Raw genomic sequence first — 25832 nt, forward strand, 5'->3', positions numbered from 1 at the left:
TAAATATTCTTGAAATAACAATACCACTTAAACAAAATACCTTGGTTATATGCTCAACAAATAATTCCGCGATTCATTTAACAATACTACGAGAAAAATTTACGAATTTGCGTCAACAGTGTAACGTACTCTCGTAACAGGACACACATTTGGTCTATTATTGACGCTTAGTTACTAGGACAAAATAACGACTGAACCTGGCAAATTAATTTGTTGGTGGAAAATTAGCTTATGCAAGAAAAACCCAAGTGGTATTTGGGTACTGAAAAAATAAAATATTAAGAATCTGTTGGCATAAGAGCGCTTTCGCACTACGTCCGATCTGTATCCGTGAAAACACGGATCCGCACTAGATCCGGCGTAAACTTCCATAGAAATAGTTCTACGACTACTTACTCCGGACCGTGATTTCTCAGATACAGATAGGTAGTGCGAAAGCGCTCTAAGTTCGATCCCTACCCGTGAAAACACGTCCGTAGTCGTAGAACTAATTCTATGGAAGTTTACGCCGGATCTAGTGCGGATCCGTGCTGAAGAAGTAAGATGTCAACACTCTTATGTGAGCGCAATAAAGTTGAAACTCGGTCACTAAGCGAACGAGACATGTTATAATAATTAATCATAATGTATATTTATAATTTTCTTTCATTGGTTTAATTCGTGACAGCTAACAATTATTGTCATTTCGAAGTGTCATAAGTATGCCTACCCCGGATGTGTTAAAGATGTCAAATTGCGATGGTCATATTTAAGAACGATATACATAGTAATTGGATATTTTTTGCTGTGGTAGTATAACCTTGACAAATAAATTATGTAATAGAAATTGAACGTATTCTACTAGCCTTTAGTAAGCATTATCGGAACTGCTTACTTTAGGTATTTAGTATATCGCGTAACGAAAAACTCACTGGTTGGGTGTTCAATAGAAGTTCGATTATAGAATAAAAGAACTAAATTTATCTGAATTATCTTGGAATCTAGTGTAGGTATATTATTTAGACTCTAAATATGGTAGGTAGGGTATGCTTATTGGCATATATGGAATGCACACCCCTGTGTATTCCATATATTGAAGTGATAATGTTAGTGTGTTTCAGTCACAACTTATTTTTATTTTAGAGTATTAATATTTTGTACTGGAAGATATACAAAAAAAATTAGGCAGAGTTGAATGAGGTTATCAATTTGTCTATGGAAATAAATAATTTTATAACTATGCTTTATCTTTATTAGTTTTTGTGTTGATGTTGTTCATTAACTGTAAATACTAATTTATGTATTATCAGAGAGTATCTAAAATTGTTTTTTTACTATTTAAAAAAATTCTCATATAGTTTATTACAGTTTTAACAAAGATTATTAATATTTCAAAAATTCATAACAAAAAGTCTAGATCCAACTGAATAATTTTAATCTTCATCACATGACAAATCTTCACTACAAGATGAATCACATGAGTCATCATTTAATTCGAATTTTGACATTTCAGAGATAATTTTTGCTATTTCCTCAGTATTGCCATCTGCTTTTTTGATGTATCTGAAATAAATAAAGAAATAGGAAATTAGGAATGTACATTATTTTTACTTTGTATCTATAGTGGTAAATAAAAACGTATAAGCATTTTTTGTATGAAAATACAGGACAATAAGAGTAGGACGTTCAGCTGATGGTAACTGATACACCCTGTCCATTACAAAGCAGTGCCACTCAGGATTCTTGAAAAGCCCCAAAATTATGAGTGGCACTACAATTGCGCATGTCACCTTGAGGCATAAGATGTTAAGTCTCATTTGCCTAGTAATTTCACTAGCTATGGCACCCTTAAGACCGAAACACTGTATAGTTTACACATTACTGCTTCACGGCAGAAATAGGTGCCGTTGTGGTACCCATAATCTAGCCGGCATCCTGTGTAAGGGAGCTTCCCACTGAGTGGAGCATTGTCTGCGAAAATCGAAATCGAAAAATTGAAAATCAGTTCATTAATTCAAAAATTATTGCTGTTTGAAAAAAAAAATAGTATTTATTAAACTTATACCAGACAGTCAGAGCTCATAAACATAGAACAACTAACGCTTTGAGCTGGAAGAGCTCAAAACAATACAAATTATATTAAAATGATCATAAGTACAATTTGAAGTATTTAGGTATGGAATAAGCGGGATTCTGGTGGGATGGCCGGCTAGGGTCAACCGTTTTTCAATTTTTTCTTACTAGAACCAATCTTTAATGGATAAATAAATAAACCTGTGTATGATATGATAAAACTGGTTTGTGGTTAAAGTGCTGATTTAACTTCTAAATAGACTACAAGAAAGTCCAGTTCTAAACTATTCCTAAGATAATGCATGTCAATAACAGAAGAGGCCACTATCTTAGTGATGTTATGGCAAGGCATACACTTCAAAAACACACATTCTGTTGAACCCTGTTTCATTATGCTGAGTTTATAACTAAAGACTGCTATTATGTAGATGAAAAGTGCACCACTAACATGTGTCCCATAACATAAAAGCTAAAAACATAATTAAAAGAAAATAAGATAATATTATTATACACACCTGGCCAAAGTTCTTCTTTTTCTCTCCGATAGTCTTTTCATGATATCTAGAACTTCAGTATCAGTAATATTATGTGTATCGTCTTTATTACTGCTTTCAGATACCTGCCAAGTTACACTTAATTTGACTACAAACATTTGATTTCAATATTGTAAAATAATTTTCAGTAGGAACTTGATTATATGAAGAATGAAGACGAATTAAATTTATGACAAGGATTAAATACTAGTCCTTTGGAAAGTATTTAATATATAAATGTTTCTATTTGAAACAAAGGATTTCAACTTAACCTGTGCTATATCATTTGCCAATTGCAAAATAAGTAATATTGATGTTAATCTTTACATGCAGTGTTGTAATGAGTTACCTAGTAAAAAGTATGGACTGCTGAGAAAAAGAAAAATTATTTGTAAAATTATAATGGGCTTTTACAATCCCAACACTTAACAATACACATACTTTAAAAACCATGAAAAAAATAAATTATGCTGGTTTTGAAAACTTGAACAGCATCTATAGTGTCAGTGGTGCAATACATAGAACAATTGATTCTCACCACAGTGCTCCTGGTAAGATCTATGGCCTCCTTCCTGTACCTATGTGATTTGGGATTTCAAACTCGTATGTATGTTTATTCAATGCTTTAAACGGTCAGCTAGCAGCATAGGTCACTAATGTTACAAGAGAGCCATGGTGGCCAGTGATCACATACCTATTCATTCTCTTTGTGTTTGAGGTTAATTGTCATAAAAAAGCTAGTACATTTACTTAAGACCTGAATTAAAAAGAAGATATGAACATACCTCCAAAGACTTACAGCATTTGGCACATACGTTCTTCTCAACACGACATTTATCACAATAAATATGATAGGCGTGTTTAATTGTTTTTTGCTCACATCCTACACATTTTTTTGGCATAGTAAGAGCTTTGTACTTTTTATATTTGATTTTCCATTCAATTATTTCTTTGCATCTTTCGCACACTCCAGCAATTTGTAATGAGTTAATAACTTTAGTCTTCTTACTAGTATCGTGCAGATCATTCTTGAAAACAGTCCTGTTTTGATATTTTTGAGGCCTGTTTCTTTTAATATTTCCTTTAGCTGAACTCATTTCTGATTTCTTTTTTACTTTTTCGTTTCACTGTTACAAATATTTACGTTTTAGGTTAAGATTTTTTTTTTGGATTTTATGACTTGGTAACTAAGACCTTTAACAAGTCTTTATTATTTTTGGTTAATAACCACAGCTAATATCCTACAAACCAAAGAGGATGTAAATATTACGTACTATACATAACAAAAAGCATTTATCAATACCATAAAAATAATAACAAACTAAAAATATTCCAAAGGCACATTCTGACAAGTAAAACTTATGTTTGCGCGTTTACCACTAAAAAAACCCCATTTGTCGAATCACCGCTCTTCGACAACACTTCCCTCAAAGCCTCGCCTAGTATCGGAATACTGGGTCTCGAAACCTCGAGCGATTGCCAATTTCGTGGTCATCTGGAAGGCAAAGCCAAATTGGCTTCAAAGAAACTGGGCGTCATTGATAGAGCACGGCAATACTTCAAGCCGGCCCACATACTAGCGCTCTACAAAGCGCAGGTCCGGCCACACATGGAGTATTGCTGCCATCTCTGGTCTGGCGCACCCCAGTATCAGCTCGATCCATTTGACCGCGTGCAACGCAGAGCAGCTCGAATTGTCGGGGACACAGTGCTCTGTGAACGGTTGGATCACTTGGCGTTGCGTAGAGACGTCGCTTCATTGTGTGTCTTCTACCGCATTTATCACGGGGAGTGTTCCGAAGAGCTGTTTAACCTGATTCCTGCCGCCGAATTCCACCTTCGCACGACACGCCACAAGTTAGGATATCATCCTCACCATCTGGATGTGTGGCGGTCCTCCACAGTGCGGTTTTCAAGGAGCTTTCTTCCACGTACTACAAAGCTGTGGAATGAGCTTCCTTGTGCGGTGTTTCCGGGACGATACGATATGGGTACCTTCAAAAAAAGCGCGTACACCTTCCTTAAAGGCCGGCAACGCTCCTGTGATTCCTCTGGTGTTGCAAGAGATTGTGGGCGGCGGTGATCACTTAACAATAGGTAAGTGATGAAACCCGTACGCTCGTTTGTCCTCCTATTCCATAAAAATAAAAAATGACAAGTAAATACTAGTAAGTAGTAAGTACTCGATAGGTGTTTCGATAACAAGCATAGTTATAAATTATCCCACTTAAATTAGTAGATTGGCAATGCAAATCATCAAGTGAGACCAAAACCTGATTGCTTGGGTCAGTATGATATGTCTATTTTAAGCATTGTAAGTGTTGGGTAACTAATGCTGGAAATGTTGAAATGAAATAAAATATTATTTGCAAGAAAGATTGTAGATAAGATGTTAACTTAATATTTTTAATAACCCTATATTTTTTATTACTATTATTTGACATGCAAAATAGGTTATAGAGTTGTCTAAGTACCAACACACAACTGTTATACTGAAACATGTCGGATTTCACAATGCTATTATTAATATTAATAAAATTAAAATTTGTTTTTTTTTTCGATACCTCCCGATCAAAATAACGACACAAATAATTACCTATGTCTTCATGATAAGTTTGTTAAAATAATATAAACTTGCCAGGCGTAATAATATAGTAAATATACTTTGGAAACTACGGAAAAAAATGTGAATTATAAAACACCCAAAGTATATTATTACACATTGCTTAAGCTATAATATACTTGGGAATTGGAAATATCGATAAAATTTTATCGATAGTATCAATCCTTAGCAGCAAAAACTAGGTTATAAATAGCACGAATTTTCGTATTTGTTTATATTTTTATTCTAATTTCTATACATCAAGAGTATTATTTTGATAAAACTAGATTAGTGCTCTATTAGTATATAAGACTTTAGGAATAATTCTAAAATATTGCATTTAATATTTGAAGTCGTACTTACGTGTAAAATGTGTAATTCTGGAGATTTGCCTTCATGGATGAGTTAAATTCAGGTACAGCTTACACGTCACCTTTTCCGACGACTTCTACTTTATCTGCTACTACTACGGAGTCTTTCCACAAAAATTTGTTTCGCTAGGCAACAATCATCGTGGTCGTTGCAGGACGATAGCGTGTACGGAAATGGTCTCGACTGTCTCTCTCGCTCTAAAACACTCTTATACTATTTGCTGACTCTTTAGCCTTGCCAATCTTTCAGTAGGTATAATACATTTACGATACCTAGTACTTTTAGCATCGCATCATTCTTGCGATACTTACTCGGTATCAAATGGACATAGTTAAGCAGAAAGGACTCAAACTACACTTTCGTCAAAAGAGAGTTAAGTATGCCATCGTACTCCTGAAGGTCGAATCTCTCATGTAGTGAAAACCCTATTTTTTAAATGTACAAGGTAACTGTTTTTTATTTCGATATTTATTTGGAAGATTATTCAGAGCTGAAACTTCAAATGCCTTTAACTCAAAAGTGTCTGTGTGGTTTGAGTCCTTTCTGCTTAACTACATCCAAATAAGATGTACAAGTACATTTGGTACATTTTGGTATTTAATTAAAACCTTAATCGTTAGAGAATATAATATATTTTCTGTCCTTAATCCGACCTAAGTAAGTCCCCCAATCCAAGTCTAAATCGGTTCTTATTTCTCTCGTTACCATACTCCATAGTAAAGTTATTCTCGCTCGCTCACACGTTCGCACGTAGTATTATTTAGTCTGTAGGCTGGGTTACGTTCCGTGGTCTGGCCCGAACGTATGAACTTCTTATATTTTATCTTTTATTTGACATTTGGTCCATACAATTTACGTCAATATTAAAACGTCAGAGTGAAAATTCTCACCTCAAATGATCTTGCGAAAACCTCTATACACATAAAAAGATCACAACGTCCATGGTGGGTTTTGTTTGATGTTTACGGGTGCAATTGATTTGTTGGGATTATGGAGGGCGAAGCACGAGTTTTATCTGATTTCATATGGGAGAAAAGTTGAAAAAGTTAGTTAAAGTTAAAGCTTATGCAGTAAATCACAGTTCAAAAAGCTTCCACAATGTCGCTGGTGTAGGCACAGGGTATTGTATGAAGTATGGTGAATGAAGCAATTGTAAACGAATTGAATTAATATGCCGAGTTAAAAAAAATACTATTGATGTCGACTAAAGTAGTTAATAATTGAACATTTCAACAACTTACGTTTGCACAAAATAATGTAATAATAAAAAATAATGCAGTAAATATAACCTTAAAGAATTATTATAGGAAAACATGCACCTAGAGAGAGTAGTATTATTTTATATTTGGCGCATCTTTTAGGATTTACCCTGATGCTGCTGTGGTGCCTAATTTAATACATTTTGACGGATACTTTTTCATATACACAGATGATTCTCCTTACATCTACCCTCAATAGTCGAGATAAATTACTCGTAGACGGATTATACCAACCGAGTAAAATCAAAATAAAACATCAAAAATCGATACGAATAGGCATCGATACTTTGAAGCTTCTTAAATTTGTAGTATCGAAACACCAGGTATCAGAATATCACTATTTATTACGTTAATCAAAGAAAATACTATGTGAAACAGTACGGACTGAATACTTCCTCAATAGTTCAGTCATAGAGCACTTCCCATACAAAGCCACGAATTATATTAAATGACGGTATAAAAACTTTAAGCTGTTTCTAAGTTTACTAAGATTTATATATTGGCTAAAAAAGCTAAAGAAATTCTGTTTCTACCTACTTCTTTACCTTCTTGACCAGAATATTTCAAGCAGTATTTTGTTTTGCGGCAGTAACTGAATATATGATCGAATGAGGCGATGGCTGGTCCATACGTCATGCTCGTGAACAGAAATATCTTATTAATCGTTACTATAAAGCTCGCATAATACCTTAATCTATCAGCCCTATGTATAGATTAGAAACTGTAGTTAAAAAATATGACCGTGATTTTTTTATGATTTACATTTATTTACTTACACGAGTAAGTAATTGAGTATTGAGGATTTGAGTATTTTTGTTTAATCACTTTACATAAGTTATCAAAATAATTTCTAAAACGACAAATTTAAATCGACATTCTGTGAATGTGGTGGGGTGAAGAAAAAAAGGGTGGCTTTCTTGACTTTCTTACGCCATGACTTTCTTACCACTTCTTCTCACTATAGTTTAACTTGTTGGTAGGTATATAAAAATATAACTCTAGACATTCATAGGTTTAATTTTTTGACTAATGAATAAGATGATAACGAATTGATTTGGTCACTTGTTTCACCATTTCTAAACCGGCGACTAAATTCAATCTAAACTACCTACAGTTAAAATTATCGCAATCTAAAAGCATTTAAGAAGATACAATCAAATTTCATTTAAGAGGCTTGGATATAACAAACATAGGTTATATAATGACATACATCTTGTCACAAATTTTGATACAGTAAGTTAAAGGGATTTCTAAAATGAACAAACTTATTTCGAATTTTTAATTTAATAAGTTAAATAGCATTATAATGTGGTTTACAGGGGCTTGTATTATACTTTCTCACTAAACATGTATATGACTAATCACTTACAAGTAATTTTTTGGTTACGATGAATGACTTTTTCTATTGGTAATTACTGCAGACTGTAACAGCGCGCTGTAACATTTTAAAACATGATTAGTTCCTTTTAGGACAACACCATTGTAATTCCATTCTCTGGTAATTATATAAATGTTAGTTTAAAAAATTTATTACCTACATAGATTCTTCCGATGATTCTCAAATACCCAAATAGTATGTTCATTCGATATCCGTAGTTTGTAGAATCGTTGGGATTTTTCTTATTTCCTTTTTAGTGATTATAAAACTGCGACTTGGTGTTTCGTTCATGGGACCGAATCTGTTATGTAATTTTATGTTTCATTAATACCAAACATATCCTTATCATATCCGTATTTTTGGGTTAACTATTTCATGAGTAAGTACGTTCTAGTGTATGCTAAAAATATTATTTGATTAGTATGATATTACAATGATATAAAAATTTTAGTCTTAGAGGTAATTTTTGCACTATTCATAATGTTATAACTTTTCCCAGGCTTTAAGCAGAGACTACATGTTGCAAAATGCGACTTTCTTATTAATATTAATAATTGTAACATGTTCTAGACAATTCTAGAGGAAGACTCACTTACTAATTAAAAAAAAAATAATAATTTCTAACACATTTTTAAATAAAAGTGAATATCCCAATATTGAAAGTTCAGATAGTCTTTAAATAGATATATTAAGTGTATTGCACCTTACTACTCGATAAGCTATAGCTTAAAATTATTAACTAAACTTTATTCAGGTGTCGTAATGAATGTATGTTTATTTAATAGAAAATATGGTAGATATATAAAATGCAGATTTTAGGAATTAATATTAACGTTGCGTCGACTGTAGTGAGACCGAGGCACACAGTTGCTAATTCTAATTGACAAGATCTTATCTATCCATAGTTATGTCCAATATAGTTATAGTCCAATGCTTTATGTCGATAGGTTATTAAAATGTAAGTAAGCGTAAAAGGATAGAATTCTCTACCTCTAGTGAGTTCAACTAAGGTTAGATAGGTTATTGAAAACGGCCTTTAATCCGGTTGGATTGTTTATGACGGGTTACTCATTAATATAATAAAAATTGAACTTACCAACTACAAGATCTTCTTCTGCGTCGTCGACGTCCTATGCAGCCGTTCTTAAACCCAAACCAAAGAGCTAAGGCCAGCACTGCTAATAATCCTACCAATAGGACAACCTGGACTTTTGGATCACTTAGCGTTATCGATTCACCTTTTCCTTTTAATTTCGATCGAGTTTTCTTTATACCAGATGAACTTTTCTTCATTTTTATAGATGACGGATTTTCAGTAATTTGACCCATCTTTAATTATTGTTTATTTTTATTTGTCGCAATATAAGTTATGCCTGTTTAATAAACATAATTTGCTATTGGATTGGATTGATATATTGCAAAAATAAACACAAAAATTTTCAAGAGGATGCTATGTCATTTTGGTGTCTTTTTAATGATGTGTAGATTCATTGAAGTGAAAATATAATATATTTTTTTTATTTTGTACCTACTATGACTTTCATGCAGGATAGAGGTTGTATATTTGGCTTTTTTATGCTGATCTCTTGTAATAAGTGGAATAAGTAACTAACCTGTCACTAAGTCACTGGATGGAAATTGAAATGTGTAATCAATCAAATTTAACGACCTTATAGCCGAGTGGTCAGCGACCCTACCTACTAAGCTAGAGGTCCCGGGTTCGAATCCCGGTAGGTGCAAACATTGATATGATGAATATGAATGTTTCCGAGTCATGGATGTTTATATAAATTTATGTATGTTTAAGTAAGTATATTGTATTAAATATATCGTCGTCTTGCAACCCATAGCACAGGCAATGCCTAATTTGGGGCAAGATAATTTGTGTAAAAGTATGTCAATATTATTATTATATTATAATCACCAAGTCAGGCGGTCCCATCTTCTACACGTGGTCTGAGTTTCTATTTGTAGCGATTTCAGAATGTCCTTTAAGTCTCAGTCTTCACTTTCATATAAAACAAAATGTTTGTATTCTAATACCAGTTTATATAGTTGGTAAGTTAGGGTTATTTTATACATATATAATATTATATTATTTTCTTGAAAATATTTCTATAAAAAGGCCAAGTGCGAGTCGTACTCGCCCATGAAGGGTTCTGTAGCAGCAAGTAACATAATATAAAAGTTCTTGTAGGTCGTTCTAATGATTTATGACGTATTAAAAAAAACTTGCTAGATCTCGCTCAAACCATTTTTCGGTGGAAGTTTGCATGATTTGTACATCATATAAATATTTTTGTTTTATCATTCTCTTAGAAGTCACGGGGGGGGGGCATATTTTATTCTTCTTTTAAATAAAATAATAAAACTGCAAAGTATGCGCATTTAGCTATAAAAAGGGGAAACAAGTTACAGGAGGAAAGAAAAGGATAAACGGAAAATCGGAAATTAAATAAGTATATAACATCATATAAGCATAAAACAACATGAATATTTATTTATTTATTCAATAAACAAAATTATCTTAATATATATAATAATATAGACATACTCTCGCTCATAAAACGCTCATATTTCTTACAATATATGTTATAAAATTCTACAACTAAAATAGCGAATCTTATTTTAGAGTGTATCGACATGACATTACAATAGGAAAATAGTTCTTGGCAGTTATTTGTAAATTTATATTTAACATGATTTTTCACAATGGTTTTAAGTAATCATATTTTGTAAGTTATGTATTTTTTCTAAGTATGTTTTATACGTTCGGCAGCAATATAGTATAACAGCAAGACCCGTATCCAACGACAGAGTCAGCCAGAGCAAGATATACAGTGCGTTCACAGTTATTTTACCTCTAGCCGTTAGGTTACCTAACCTGAGCGTTATGTTGCCATATTTCGTTTCTATGACTCCCTCAAACAACAAGTTAAAATTTATGGTATTGATGATATTTTTTTTCTTACAATTTGAACGTAAAGTTTGTAATAAGATCTTTTGTTATTGGGACGGATGAACGCATTTAAATTTATATTTGGAGTCATAACAGAAATTTACTAACCAAATTTAAATTTTTGTTATTCAAAGGTTAATTTTCAATAATAATTACATCAGTGTGATATATTTATTATTATATATATATCTGTTTTTCCTAACTTCCTAACAAATGTGGCGTACAGAGAACCAGCTCGTACCGAGAGATAATTCGTACAGGTGGTATCATAGAGGTCTTACTCATAGAAGAAGAAATTAGTGACTTTTGGTTACTATGACTACAAAGCAGTTATTACGTTGTCATGCTTATAAAAAGTTGTAATTAATTTATAAAGTTATTTTCTTATATTAAATAATGGTGAATGCACTGATTTGCTCATAGTCTACTGCTGATACTCTGCTCTATCTCATATAACAGGTTATGGGCCCAGAAACGGGAATAAAAGAGAAAAATGAGTAATCACGTGCACATAGAACAATTGAAAAGAGAAAACTACGATACATAGAGGATCCATGCAAAAGCCGTACTATTAAAACTTGGACTTTGGAGCTATGTATCAAATAAATTAGTCAATCACTTGAATAAATTTATGGATATCGTCGATAAACTAGCAGATATGGACATACCAATTAATAAAGATCTTCTTAGTATTATGATGCTTTACAGCTTACCTCAATCTTTTGAAAATTTTAGAATTGCAATAGAATCCAGGGATGATCTACCAGATCCAGACAACTTGAAAATAAAGATAATTGAAGAAGCTGAGGCAAGAAAAAATATAGCTAGTACAAGTGAACAAAACTCTGAAAAAGAGGCGCTGTATCGTAGACAACGTGGCAAAAATAAAAACTTTATTGTTAAATGTTTTAAATGCAAAAAGAAAGGACACAAATCTCATGAATGCTGGTCAAAAGTGGACCGAGTTAATAAAAATAATGCAAGTCTATGTTGCTTAGAAGAAACATGCCTAAATACGTCTGATAATAAAGAAAAAATTAAGTAATGGTGTCTTGACAGCGGATGTACGTCACATATGAGTTATGAATTGAAAAGATTCATTAATATGGACAAAGCTGATAACAAAACGTTAAGGTTAGCATCAGAAAACTGTCTTGCACAAATCGAAGGACGAGGTCCAGCAAAACTTTACACCTTTATACCAACTTTATACCAAATCTGAAACTAACTGAAGCCTTGTACGTACCATCGCTGACTACAAATCTAATGTCAGTTGGAAAAATAACAGACAAAGGTGGAACAGTTTTATTTAAACAAAAAAATGCTATCGTGATGCAAAACAATAAAATTCTGTTAAAAGCAGACATTCAGACGGTTTGTACTACGTTAAAGAAAACATAGAAGAGAAAGCTAATTACTGCGAAGCAAGCAAAATGCAGCAATGGCATAGAAAGTTAGCACATCTAAATGAAGGACAAATGAGAATAGCACTTGATAAGAAATTTATGGAAGGCTTAGAATTCAATAAAAGTGACACAGTTAAAGACTGTGAAGTCTGTGCTAAAGGCAAAGCAACAAAACTACCGTTTAATGCACCTAAAAATGAGCAACGTACAAATGAAAGATTAGAAATTGTGCATACTGATGTATGTGGTCCCATGAGGCAGCCATCGAAAGGGGGTTCCAAATACTTCATCACATTTACAGATGATTATTCAAGATATACAAGAGTATATACAATGAAAACTAAGAATGAAACTCTATCAAAATTTAAGGAATTCTAAAATGAGGCTGAAAGATTTACCAAAAAGATAGTATGCTTACAAAGTGACAATGGGACAGAATATATTAACAATAATTTTGACAAATATTTGAAGAAGAATGGCATCAAAAGTAGACTTTCCGCACCATACACGCCAGAACAGAATGGCTTAGCAGAAAGAAAAAATAGGACATTGCTTGATAAAGCTAGATGTATGTTGATAGACGCCAATATGAAAGAAGTTTTTTGGGCTGAAGCTATTAATACAGCTAACTACTTGGCAAACCGTAGTCCTTGCACAAGTATTGATAACGCGACTCCATATGAAAAATAGGTAAAGAGAGATCCGTCAGTAAGACATTTTCACATATTCGGAACTGAGGCGTTTGTACATAAAAATGGAAAGAAAAATGGAAAATTTGAAGCCAGAGTGACACCTGGAATTTTTGTAGGATATTCGGAAAATCACAAGGCATACCGGAATTTCAACCCAAAAACAGACCAGGTAATGATTAGCAGAGATGTCAAAATTCTGGACAAAATGTTTTATGAAAACGAGATCAAAGGAGAACAAAAACAAGATGTAGTTAATAAAAGGAAATAGAAATTATATTCTCCTGAAAAAGAAAATGTAGAAGATAATAAAGATTTGAAAGAAAGATAGAAGACCACCAGCATGGCATCAAGATTATGAGATGGATGCTGAACAATCATTCCTCTGTGAAATAGACGAGAACATGGATGAATGGGAAGATGCAATAATAAGCGAGATTGAATCTCATCTTAAAAATAATACTATGAAAATTGTACACAGGAACGAAAGCAAAAATTTGATTCATAGTAAAATGATTTTAAAATATAACTATAATGCAATGGGAGAAATAGATAGACGAAAAGCACGACTTGTGGCGCGTGGTTTTAATCAGAAAGAAGGAATTGATTACACTGAAACATTTGCACCTATTGCAAAAATGAGTACTCTTAGAATACTTATTGCACATGCAATTGAAAATAAATTTAAGTTATCCCAGCTAGACGTGTGTACTGCATTTTTAAACGGCGATTTAGATGAACAAATTTATATGAAGAAGCCGAAAAATCTGGATAAATATTTAAAATACATAATTACACATGGAAAAGACATACAGTTGATTAAAAGAGCAAAAGAAATGCTTTTAGATATAAATAGATATAAAAATAATGGGGTATGTCAACTAAACAAAGCCATATATGGTTTGAAACAAGCAGGAAGACAATGGTTAAAGTTACATGAGAAATTGTTGGAAATCGGATTTAAGAATTCTTCAGCGGATCCTTGCTTGTATATATTAGAAAAAGGAGGAGAAAAGCTGTTTGCAAACATTTATGTGGATGACTTAATACTAGCATATAAATCAGAAATGTTGTTACGAGAAGTCAAAACAAAACTGCAAAAAGTTTTTGAGTTACGAGATATGAGTTCACTCCATCATTGCCTGGGCATACAATTCACCCATGTAGGGGGAGAAATAACATTGTCACAGGAGAATTATATTGAAAATTTAATAAATAAGTTCAACATGGCTGAATGTAAGCCAGTGTCAACGCCCATGGAGACTGGTCTGAAACTGGAGAAGGGTAATGGACTCACAGAGATGGAGAATATACCATACCAAATGTTAATTGGATCTCTAATGTACCTCGCTGTAGCCACAAGACCAGCTATAATGTTTGCTATTTGAGCCAATATAATACATGTTTTGATAATACACATTGGCAAGCTGCAAAAAGGGTGATTCGTTATTTAAAAGGAACGAAGAATGTAACCATCAGATATAAACAACCAGGAATGGCACTAACAGGCACGGCTGACGCTGACTGGGCGGCATGTACCGTTGACCGTCGTTCATATACCGGTTACATTTTTAAGTGTGGTGGTGGCCTTATCAGTTATGCATCAAAGAAACAAAGAACAGTGGCTTTGTCAACAGCAGAAGCCGAATATATGGCGATGACAGAAGCAACGAAGGAAGCTTTACACTTGAAATATCTGTTGGAAGATATTGGAGTTTTTAATTTTGAAGAATTTGGCTGCACAGATGTTAGCAAACAATCAAATGACTGGTAAGAGATCGAAACATATCAGAATAAAGGAACATTTTATACGGGATTGTGTCCAGAAGAAATTAGTGACCATCCGTTACAAGGACACAGAACATATGGAGGCAGACCTTTTTACAAAGGCATTACCACAACCAAGATTGTTAAAGCTTCTAAAGATGATAGGCGTCACTCAGACCTGAAGGTCATCGTGAGGGGGAGTATCATAGAGGTCTTACTCATAGAAGAATCAATTGGTGTCAGAAGTGGGATTGGAAAGATGCCATTAGTACCCAGGAACGAGAAGGGAGTGACCACGCGAGCGGGAGCAGCTGCAGCGCCAGAGGACGAGTCAGAAACATCCGGCTCTGGACTCAGTGCGACCGTGTCAGCACCGCAGGCTCCTGCCGTAGACATCAGCGCGCTCATGCAGCAGATGGCCGCCATGATGCAAGAGCAAGCGCGCCGACAGGAGGAGCAGCTGCGGGCCTTGCAAGAGGAACAAGCGCGCCGACAGGAGGAGCAAGCGCGCCGACAGGAGGAGCAAGCGCGCCGACAGGAGGAGCAGCTGCGGGGCTTGCAAGAGGAACAAGCACGCCGACAGGAGGAACAAGCACGCCAACAGGAGGAGCAGCTGCGGGGCCTGCATGAAGGCCTCTCCAAAGATATTTTATCCGTTGTGCAGAAAAACTCCACCCGTATTGACGCTGTGGAAAAAGAGATCGCCCGGATTGATAGTGTGGAAAAGAAGATGGACAAAGTTGAAGAGAACTTTCAACGGAAGATGGGAGAGATGGAAGTTACCATTAATCAGCTCAGTGGGAGGGTCGTGTGTCCTTCAGCCAACACAGGAGTTTCCTGCGGAACCACATCGAGCAGAAATTTAAAAGTACCTCCCTACGATGGCAAGTCTTCCTGGGCTGCCTTTAAGCTACAATTGGAGACGGTCAGAAGAGCCTGCGGTTGGAGTGACCAAGAAGCGCACTCTGCCCTCACACTAGCGCTCCGTGACGAAGCACTCTCCGTATTGGAAGCACTCGGCGCTGGGAAGCAGGAAGTGACATACACAGAACTTCTTGACGCGTTGGAGGCACGTTATGGCGATAAACACCTTGAGCATGTGTATCGGGCGCAACTTAAGGACAGCAGTCAAAGGGCCAACGAAACTCTGCAGCAGTGGTCCGTGGAAGCTGAGAAGCTAGTGCGTAAAGCATATCAGTCGTCGCCAGCTGCAATAGAAGAAATGTTGCTCCAAGTGTTCATCGATGGAATACGGGACGCCGAAGTAAGAGCAGCCGTACGATTGAGTCATCATACTAGTTTAAAGAAAGCGGTGGAACATGCGTTGGAAGTGGAAGCGGTTCGCCACGATTCTCGGGCGTTGAGACTCCGCGAAATTGTACCAGCAGATTCCAGCCGAATGCGAGAACACAACCCGGTATGCTACGGCTGTTGGAAGCGAGGATACCTCAGGAGCACTTGCCCCAGACGTGAGCGCACAACGCAAGGTAGGGAGGATGTGACAATCTCAACGTCACCGCTGGAGCAACAGGAAAAGGCCAGAACAGCGGGGTGGGCACTGGCCGGTAAAAGGAAAGCCCCAAGGATCTTCGTGAAGCAAGCATGTGACGGAAAGACTTTGGTTATAGAGGGAATGATAAATGGAAAATCTTGCCGTTTCACTTTGGATACGGGAGCCTCACGTACAGTCGTTAGCCAAAGAAGACTAGATAGCATCGGAAGACGACATATGCGAGAAAATGCAAACTTAACACTCACAACAGCTACCGACCAGCGCATACCAGTCCAGGGAGAGAAGATCGTGGCCGTGAAAATCGGTAATACGTTGTACTGGCAAAAAGTGGTAATCGCAGATATCACAGATGACTGCATCATTGGGTTGGATTTTCTTCGAAATCATCAGTGTACGATTAACATGAAACATGGTGTATTGAAGCATGGAGGTGAAGAAATTCCAATAAAAGGCGGAACTTTTGGGAAAGTGTTGTGCTTACGAGACACTACTTTAAATCCGAGATCGCAGACCCTAGTCCCGGTAGCCCTGCCAAGAGATGACAGAGGAAGACCTTGTAAATGCGCTTTAATAGAAAGAGAGACATCGGACACGAAATGGATCCCAGCCAGGACTGTTGTGGGAAACTCCCAAATTGCGATGGTTCCCGTGTTTAATCCTCATGAGGACAAGCAAATCATTAGGAAAGGAACAGTGATAGGAGGTTGTGAGGAGATAGCTTGGTTAAGAAAGTGTGAAGAAGGGAGGAAGACCGTAGCTGCAAGCCAGGATGTGAACATACAGAAACTTCTGGATGGCTGTAAGGACAATCTTACCAAGCTACAGTTAATAAAAGCGAGAAATTTCCTGCTACGCTACGCCGGGATGTTCTCGAAGAACGACGGGGACATCTGAAGAACTGGTTTGGTGAAACACAAGATCGACACAGGAGACACTGTTCCGATAAGGCAAAGACCAAGACGTATTCGGTTTGCACGTGAACAAGAAGTGGAAGACATGATTCGGGATATGAAAGAAAATGGTGTGATAGAACCGTCATCGAGTCCATGGTGTTCTCCAGTGGTTCTGGTGAAGAAGAAGGATGGATCAACTAGATTTTGTGTGGACTATCGGCGTTTGAATGATGTAACTAAGAAAGACAGTTATCCATTGCCAAGAATCGATGACACATTAGATTCACTTTGTGGCATGACGTGGTTCTCTACTCTTGATTTGAAACGTGGCTACTGGCAAGTCGATCTGGACCCTAAAGACAAGGAGAAGACGGCTTTTTCAACCGGAAAAGGGTTATGGCAGTTCAAAACAATGCCCTTCGGATTATGCAACGCCCCAGCTACTTTCGAAAGGTTGATGGAGCATGTGCTGGCAGGTATGTTGGGAGAAACCAACCTTGTCTACTTGGATGACATAATCATTATGGGACGAAGTTTTGAAGATCATCTTAAGAAGCTCGAAAAAGTCTTCACAAAACTGCAGGGTGACAACTTGAAGTTGAGTCTAAAGAAATGTTCCTTCTTTCAACGTCAGGTGAATTACTTGGGGCACGTTATCTCGCAGCAAGGCGTTGCGACGGATCCTGCCAAGATAAGTGCTGTCAAAGACTGGCCGACGCCGACAGAAAAGACACATGTGAGAGCATTTCTAGGACTATGCTCTTATTATCGACGCTTTGTGAAAGGGTTTTCCGATGTTGCTAAGCCCTTACATCGACTGACGGAGGAGAAAAGAGCCTTTTCCTGGGATGAAGAATGCGAACAAGCTTTCTTAGAGTTGAAGAAAGGTCTATGTGAATCACCTATCCTCAGATATCCTGACACAGAGGGAAGATTCATAGTGAATGCTGATGCTAGCAACACTGGAATTGGTGGAGTACTATCTCAGAAGAGAGGAGATCAAGAAGTTGTAATTGCATAATTTAGCAAATCTTTATCAAAGCCGGAGAGAAACTACTGTGTAACTCGTAGGGAGTTACTGGCCGTGGTGAAGACATTACAACATTTCAAAAAGTACTTGTTGGGTCGCAAATTCCTCGTAAGGACTGATCGTGCCGCCTTGAAGTGGTTACTAGAATTCAAGAATCCGGAAGGACAAGTGGCCAGATAGATTGAGCAACTTCAAGAGTATGACTTTGAAATCGAGCATCGAGGGGGAAAAAGTCATGGAAATGCAGATGCGTTATCTAGAAGACCTTGTCCGATGGAATGCAAACATTGCATTCGTCAGGAGGAGAAAGAGAATTTTATGATCCGGCTGATCAGAACAGATTCGATCGACGAGAACTGGAGCAACAATGCAATGAGGAGAGCTCAGGAAAATGATAAGGATCTTCAACCACTTTTACATTGGCTAGCAAGTGGATCACTTAAACCAAAATGGTCTGAAGTGGCTAGACACAGTACGGCTACCAAGAGTCTCTGGGCACAATGGAACAGTTTGGTGATGCATGACGGGTTGCTCTGCCGTAAATGGGAAACCCCGCAAGGAAAGGATTGCCATCTGCAACTGGTCGTTCCCAGGGAGAAGGTGAACGACATCCTGAGAGCTTATCACGATGGTTCTTCAGGTGGACATTTGGGAATAAAAAGAACTCTCACAAAAATTAAAGAACGATTTTACTGGTTGCATTGCGGTGATGATGTGGAAGACTGGTGCCGAAAATGCAAGAGTTGTGCTGCTGTCAAAGGACCTCAGACCAGAAGCAGAGGAGCTATGAAGTTGTACAATGTTGGGGCTCCGTGGGAAAGAGTAGCTCTGGTAATGGCCGGACCGTTCCCAGTCACCAAATCTGGAAACCGTTACATAATGGTGGTGATGGATTATTTCACGAAGTGGCCGGAAGCATTTGCTCTACCGAATCAAGAAGCAGTTACCGTTGCGACGAAGCTGGTGAATGAAGTTTTCTGCAGATTCGGTCTGCCTTTGGAGTTGCACAGTGACCAAGGGCGGAACTTCGAGTCACAAGTATTTCAAGAAGTTTGCAAGATCTTGGGAATCCATAAGACGAACGGGATGGTGGAGAGGTTCAACCAAACATTGGAGCGACATCTGGCAAAAGTAGTGGACAGTCATCAGGATAACTGGGATGAGTACATTCCACTGTTTCTTATGTCGTATAGAAGCGCAATACACGAGACGACAACGGTGACTCCTGCGTACGCCAATTTTGGAAGGGAATTGAAATTGCCAGCTGATTTACTCTCAGGCTGTCCACCGGATACTCCGAAAAGTATAACAGAATAAGTGGATGAGTTACGGAAAAAGATGGTTGACATCTACGAGGAAATTAGAACAACTGGGCTTAAGGCAAGTGAACGGATGAAGACCCGCTACGATCGAAGAGCTAATATTCCTAGTTTTGAAGAGGGAACCCTGATTTGGTTACACAATCCTGTAAGGCGAAAGGGGAAGTCTCCGAAGCTCCAACCAAGTTGGGAGGGACCATACAAAGTAATCACAAGGATAAATGATGTGACTCTCAGGATCCAGCGTACCCCTCGAAGTCCCCCGAAAATCGTACATGTCGATCGGGTGGCTAAGTACTACGGAAGCAACGATGATCGGGACGATCATGTCTTGGGAGGGTGCAGTGTTGCGTAGCAACCCTTCGAAGTATATGACGAGAGTTGTCAAACTTCAAGACATTGTTAATTTCAACAGCTCCGTCAGCATTACTGGTAGCTCAGCGGAAAAGTGTTTACTTTAGACGCTGTAGACCCGGGTTCGATACACCTACCAGTGTATAGATTTTTTTGGGTTTTGTGAAGTTAAAGGAAATTTCTAGTTAGTTCAGGATCAAATCGAACAGAAAAAAAGGGATGGAAAATGTGTAAGCAGGATAAAAATAGTTAAAAGAATTTTCTAGTACAATTTAAATTTAAAGATGGAATGGGAGAATCATTTTGAAAATAGAACGGATCCGGGGGTATATAAGCCGTACTAAGCGTGGCCTACGGCAGTTCTAGTTCTGACTCGAAAGTGTAAAGAAGAAGAAGAAGAAAAGAAGAAGTAGTGAAAAGTGGAAGTGTTCCAAGAGGAAGAAGATAGAAGAGACTTAGTGTTCGGTGCGGTGTGGCGCGTTGAAGGTACCGCCGCCCACAAGAGGAACAGCGGCAGACCGGCGAAGTGCAAGTTCAGAAAAAGTGAACGCAAATAAAGACTCGTTCCTATAAGCGGAGTATTAATTCCAATCCCTGACCCACTCCCGTGTCAATATGTAGACAGTTATTTCTTACCAATAATGTTCCTATTTACATTTTTACGTAATCGTATCAAATGCTACCAAACGAAAATTATAGGTTCTAACTAAAAAAAATAGAGGTCAGCTTGGCATTTATATTATTTATTCAAATTAAAACCACTCAAGGCGACTTATACCAATTGACAATGATTACTCGATTAAATTATGAAATCATATAATATATTAAAAGACAAATATAAAGAACATAGAACTTGTATATCTAATTGAAGCAAATGATTGATTATATTACTATAAGAATAAAACATACAAAAAACATCACAAAATAGTTACTGTACTCGCAAGAACAACAACAAGCAGTCTAACATTTATGGTGAGAGAAAATCAGAGTTGACGCGAAAGAAATTATGCAGCGATGGCGGTAACGCTAGGACATCAAATTTCCACTAAAACTCGGAAAAATACTAAAGATGGGTAACCCTAACTTACATAACCGTCATGGCGGCAACTCGTTGACGAACATTTCCTAATGGAATTAAAGGAGCATTATTTTCTTTTTCTCTTTCACAGAAATCACGCACCGATAGTATAATATTTCTTCCGTTACTTTGAATTCTTTTCGGCATGCTAACAGATGAAATATCACAAATATGAAAGAAAAACGCTAAGAACTTCACAGAATGACTCGACAGGAACACCAACATAAAGAAAACATATAATGACTTCTGTCAGAGGTAAAATAACTGTGAACGGACTGTATTAGTCTCAAGCTTTTGTAGTTCATTTTGTATTTGAGTATTGATAATCTAGAAAGTATTGGCCTTAGTTTATTACATACAAATTCTATATGAGGACCCCAGGTAAAGTTATTGTCTATACTTAGCCCAAGGTACATAATATGTTCTTTCACTACATCCAGTGATGTCCAGTTTGTGCTGTTATGACTTGTATTATTGTGTTGACAGTCATGACAGTGGGCTAATATTAAAGGTTTATATAAAGAGTAGTTATGCGGAGATTCTATGCCCATTATGATTTTGATGATGCTTTTGTGTATTCCAGTGAATTTGAGATTGGTGTGTGTATTCAGATGGATTCAAGAATGGTTTAGATTTACAATTGAACTACCTCCTAAGCGGCTGGACCGATTTTGATGATGTTTTTGTGTGTTCCAGTGAATTTGAGATTGGTTTAGCTTCTCAATCCCGTCCATATAATATAAGACTCCTGCTCATGTGTATGTTAGTGATGTCCTCCGAACGATGGTCCGATTTTTCAAATTTAAGACGTGTGTACAGGACAACGTCTGTCGGGTCCACTAGTATCCTATAAAATTTCTGTTTCTGTTTTGACATAAATTCAAATTCAAATATTTTTATTCAAAATAGAATGTGACAGCACTTATTGAAAGTCAAAAACTACCACCCATTCCAAAATGAATGCCTCAGACCTGAGAAGAATGGGCGCAACAAACTCAGCGGGCTTTTTTTTTTCATCGAATAAATATGTTTACAAAGCAACAGTCAAGATGTTAATTTCTTTAAATTATGCTCTCAATGATTCTTTAGGACCTAGGTTATAAATAGCGCGAATAGCCCTCTTCTGCAGCACAAATATTCCATTAATATCGGCAGCGTTGCCCCATAGCAATATACCATAGGACATAATACTATGGAAATAACTAAAGTATACAAGTCCCGCCGTATCTATGTCAGTTAATTGTCTAATCTTTTTAACCGCGTATGCTGCAGAACTAAGTCTGCTCGCCAATCCTTCAATATGGGGCCACATTGTAATTTGGAATCTAGAGTTATGTCAAGAAATATAGAAGATTCCACCGGTTCTATCACCTCTCCGTTTAACAAAACATTTGCATTTACATTTTTGACATTTGGTACGGTAAATTTAATGTATTTAGTTTTTTTGCTATTTAACAATAGGTTATTAGCCCTAAACCAGTACACGATGTCAGATAAAATATCGTTCACTTCGTCATACATAGCTTGGTTTCTTTTCACTTTGAAAATCAGTGAAGTGTCGTCCGCAAACAATACTACTTTATGTTTTTTCTCTATAAGATTAGGAAGATCATTTATATAGATAAGGAAGAGGAACGGTCCAAGAATAGACCCTTGTGGTACCCCCATACTGAGAAGAGTCCCAGGAGATCTCTTGCCATTCACGTCGACCCTCTGAATTCTATTGTTTAGATATGAAGTGGTATAGCTTCCTGACCAGCGTTGAATGTTGAACACAATCAAAAGCCTTAGATAAATCACAGAAGATGCCAAGTGCATTCTGCGATTCCTCCCAGGCATCAAAAATATTCTTGATTAGCTGCATCCGTTGTTGAACGTCCCCTAGTAAAGCCAAATTGTTTCAAATGAAGTAACTTATGAGAGTTGAAGTAAGTAAGCATTTGGCTTAAAATTATTTTTTCAAAAATTTTACTAAGGGTCGGCAAAACCGACACAGGACGATAGTTATTCGGGTCAGAAGAGTAACCCGACTTAAATATTGATGTAATTTTACTATGTTTCAGAAGGTCAGGTAACACGCCACGACTAATACTCTTTAATAATTTAAAGACTATTGCAAGATATGGTGCTATGACATCAATTATTGAACTTATTATTTTAACAGAAATGCCCCATATATCAGCAGTTTTTTTCATGTCGAGAGACTTCAAAGTTTTAATTATTTCTCCAGGGCTAACAAAACTAAAATTGAAAGTTTGTTGGCATTCTTTAACATTTTCCAGAAGAAGTGACTCAGCAGCACTGGTGGAGGAGACAAGAGTGCTTGTGATAGAAACTGGAATGTCAGAAAAAAATTTCACAAAAGCAGAAGCAACTTCCTGCATAAGTATAGCTCTTTTATCTATCCATTTACGATGTATGTTTCTATTGTTTGTATTCACTACTTTTATCTGCCTACATTTACTATAAATACAATTCAACTTATCTTACCAATTTGCTTGATGCAGTTCGTCCCTAAGCCGTGCTTCGTTATAGGTAGTTATAGATTGTTTATTCGTCGTCTTTATTGTATTTGTATGGTCGCTTACGAACGCACACGCAGTTATGTAAATATCGGCTAGGTTCTCTATATGTTACAAAATGGAGATGTAAGGGCTAGTTCTTATAATTTATTTCTTCAATCTGAATTTTTTTTGAAGTTTTAAAAAAGAACTCATAAAATTTAAAAATAATAAGAAATTCAGATAAAAAAGTCGTGTTCGACAATAAATGAAAAGTCTTCATGAGCATTCTTAAAAATAATATTCACGATTGCTCTTCTTATAATTTCGTGTTTTTAGGGGACCTGAAAACGAAAAAACTGAACTGTAAAGGATCACTTTCTTGTCCATCCAGCTATCTGTTTGTCAAAACCAAGATGAAACAAAAACTATATACATACTCAGGTATACAGTCTCTTGAAGCTGTGAAAAAAATCAAACTTCTAAGATAAGGAAAAAAAACGACTGTTTAATACGTACCTACAAATTTCTATGAAAACCGTGGTAGGCAAGTCCGACTCATAGTTGGCTGGTTTTTTTTTATCATAATATTATACTCAAAAGGTGCGAATAAAAAGCACGTTCTGGAATTGTTAATAGAAGAAGCATTGGATCTATCAATAAACGGCCAAAGATGAAACCTGGTTTGAAACCAAAAGACTAATGATCAAGAATTAACAATTAAACTATTTAACAACATTAAACTCTTTTGTAATGATAATGTAAATATTAATGATTTGAAAACAATTATTACAAATAATTTATACATTTTATCTACCTACTTAAATTTTGTTTATAGCTACTGCCATTATGCCTATTACTAATACCTAAAGGAAAAAGGCTATAGGGAAAAATTAATAAATAATCCGAAAAATAAGAAGAAAAAAATAAAAAAAGAAACAGTGGTGAACACAAAAATAAAAAAAAAATATGATAGATAGCACCAAGTTAAAAAATGTTGTAGATATTTATTTTAAATTCAAATGTTTTGTTAGCGAGACTTTATAATTTCCGTCGCCTTAATGTACCTTTCATTACTTCAATTCAATCCTTATTGTACCAATTTGTAACCGTCTCATGTTTTTTATTATTTGTCAATATAAAATTTTATTATTTGTCAGAGTACCTGCTATTATTTTGATTATTTGTCGGAGTACCTGCTATGATTTTTGTGGTTTTTAAGAATACAGATTAAAACTAATTATTTAATTTTTATTGGCAGCTATGAAAAAGCTAAACTAGTATCGTAAGTAATGAATAACAAGGGCGATTTGCCTAAAAGTAACAAAGTGGAAGTATTTTATACCTAAAAGATTCATGTTAGACTTAAAAATAAGTCTAATTTATCATTAGTAAGCCATTTTTAAGTCACATTTATGTTATGTTGTGAAATTCATTATAAATAAATCTTGTTTAATTAGAATCACTGTGTTATTAATCAATTCGTTTTAAAAAGTCACAATGTGGCACGGTAAATCCCTCTCTTGTACGGAAAAAAACAATAATTTCTCCGTTAAAAATTAATACTATGGATTCCTTGCTCATAATAAATATAAGTTATGGTATAATAAGTCAATCTGTAGTATTTGTTTCAAAGATTTTTATTTTTTTACTCCATTCTATAACCGCCCATTTTGGCTTGAGCTGATTTGATGGTCATTTGCCAATGCTCAAAATAACAAAAACGTACCTATTCACTGGTGAGTGGTGAATTAAAGAGAATTTAAGCACTGGTGGTGACTGCCGACTGGACACTGACAAGTGACAGTTGACACTTCTGCAGCTGCACAGATGACAGAATACATTCTTTGATCTTTCTTTCTTTCTTTTACACTTTACTTTAAATAAAGTTGATTTGTATTTTGTAATGATAATAGTGAAGTGATTACAAATACATTTAATACACATACAGACACGAGACACAGTATATCTTAATCGTAATAAGAGCTGCAAGTTTTGTACCTACTTTCCTACTTTACAGTTTTTAGCAAAGAATAATATTTATATTATTTACATATTACTCGAGTAACAAGATTTATAGTGACAAGTAGTTACTGGTCAGTAAATTTTTTATTTATATTGAAAGCT

At 36.0% G+C, this 25832-nt stretch overlaps 1 long non-coding RNA gene across 4 annotated transcripts; it reads right to left on the minus strand.

Moving 5' to 3' along the window:
- Window positions 1-3693: 3693 nt before the first annotated feature.
- LOC126971485 (uncharacterized) lies at window positions 3694-9676 on the minus strand. 4 transcript variants are annotated; one of them, XR_007730904.1, is made up of 6 exons: window positions 9293-9676; window positions 8357-8596; window positions 8188-8253; window positions 6450-6574; window positions 5551-5756; window positions 3694-3826 (listed from the first exon to the last, which is right to left on the minus strand). It is a non-coding gene; the product is annotated as an uncharacterized LOC126971485 (long non-coding RNA). The 4 variants fall into 4 exon arrangements; XR_007730903.1 differs by lacking the exon at window positions 6450-6574; XR_007730901.1 differs by lacking the exons at window positions 3694-3826; window positions 5551-5756; window positions 6450-6574 and having other exon boundaries at window positions 8084-8253.
- Window positions 9677-25832: the final 16156 nt, after the last annotated feature.

Source organism: Leptidea sinapis, chromosome 23 (assembly GCF_905404315.1).
Source record: "Leptidea sinapis chromosome 23, ilLepSina1.1, whole genome shotgun sequence".
Lineage (NCBI taxonomy): Eukaryota > Metazoa > Arthropoda > Insecta > Lepidoptera > Pieridae > Leptidea > Leptidea sinapis.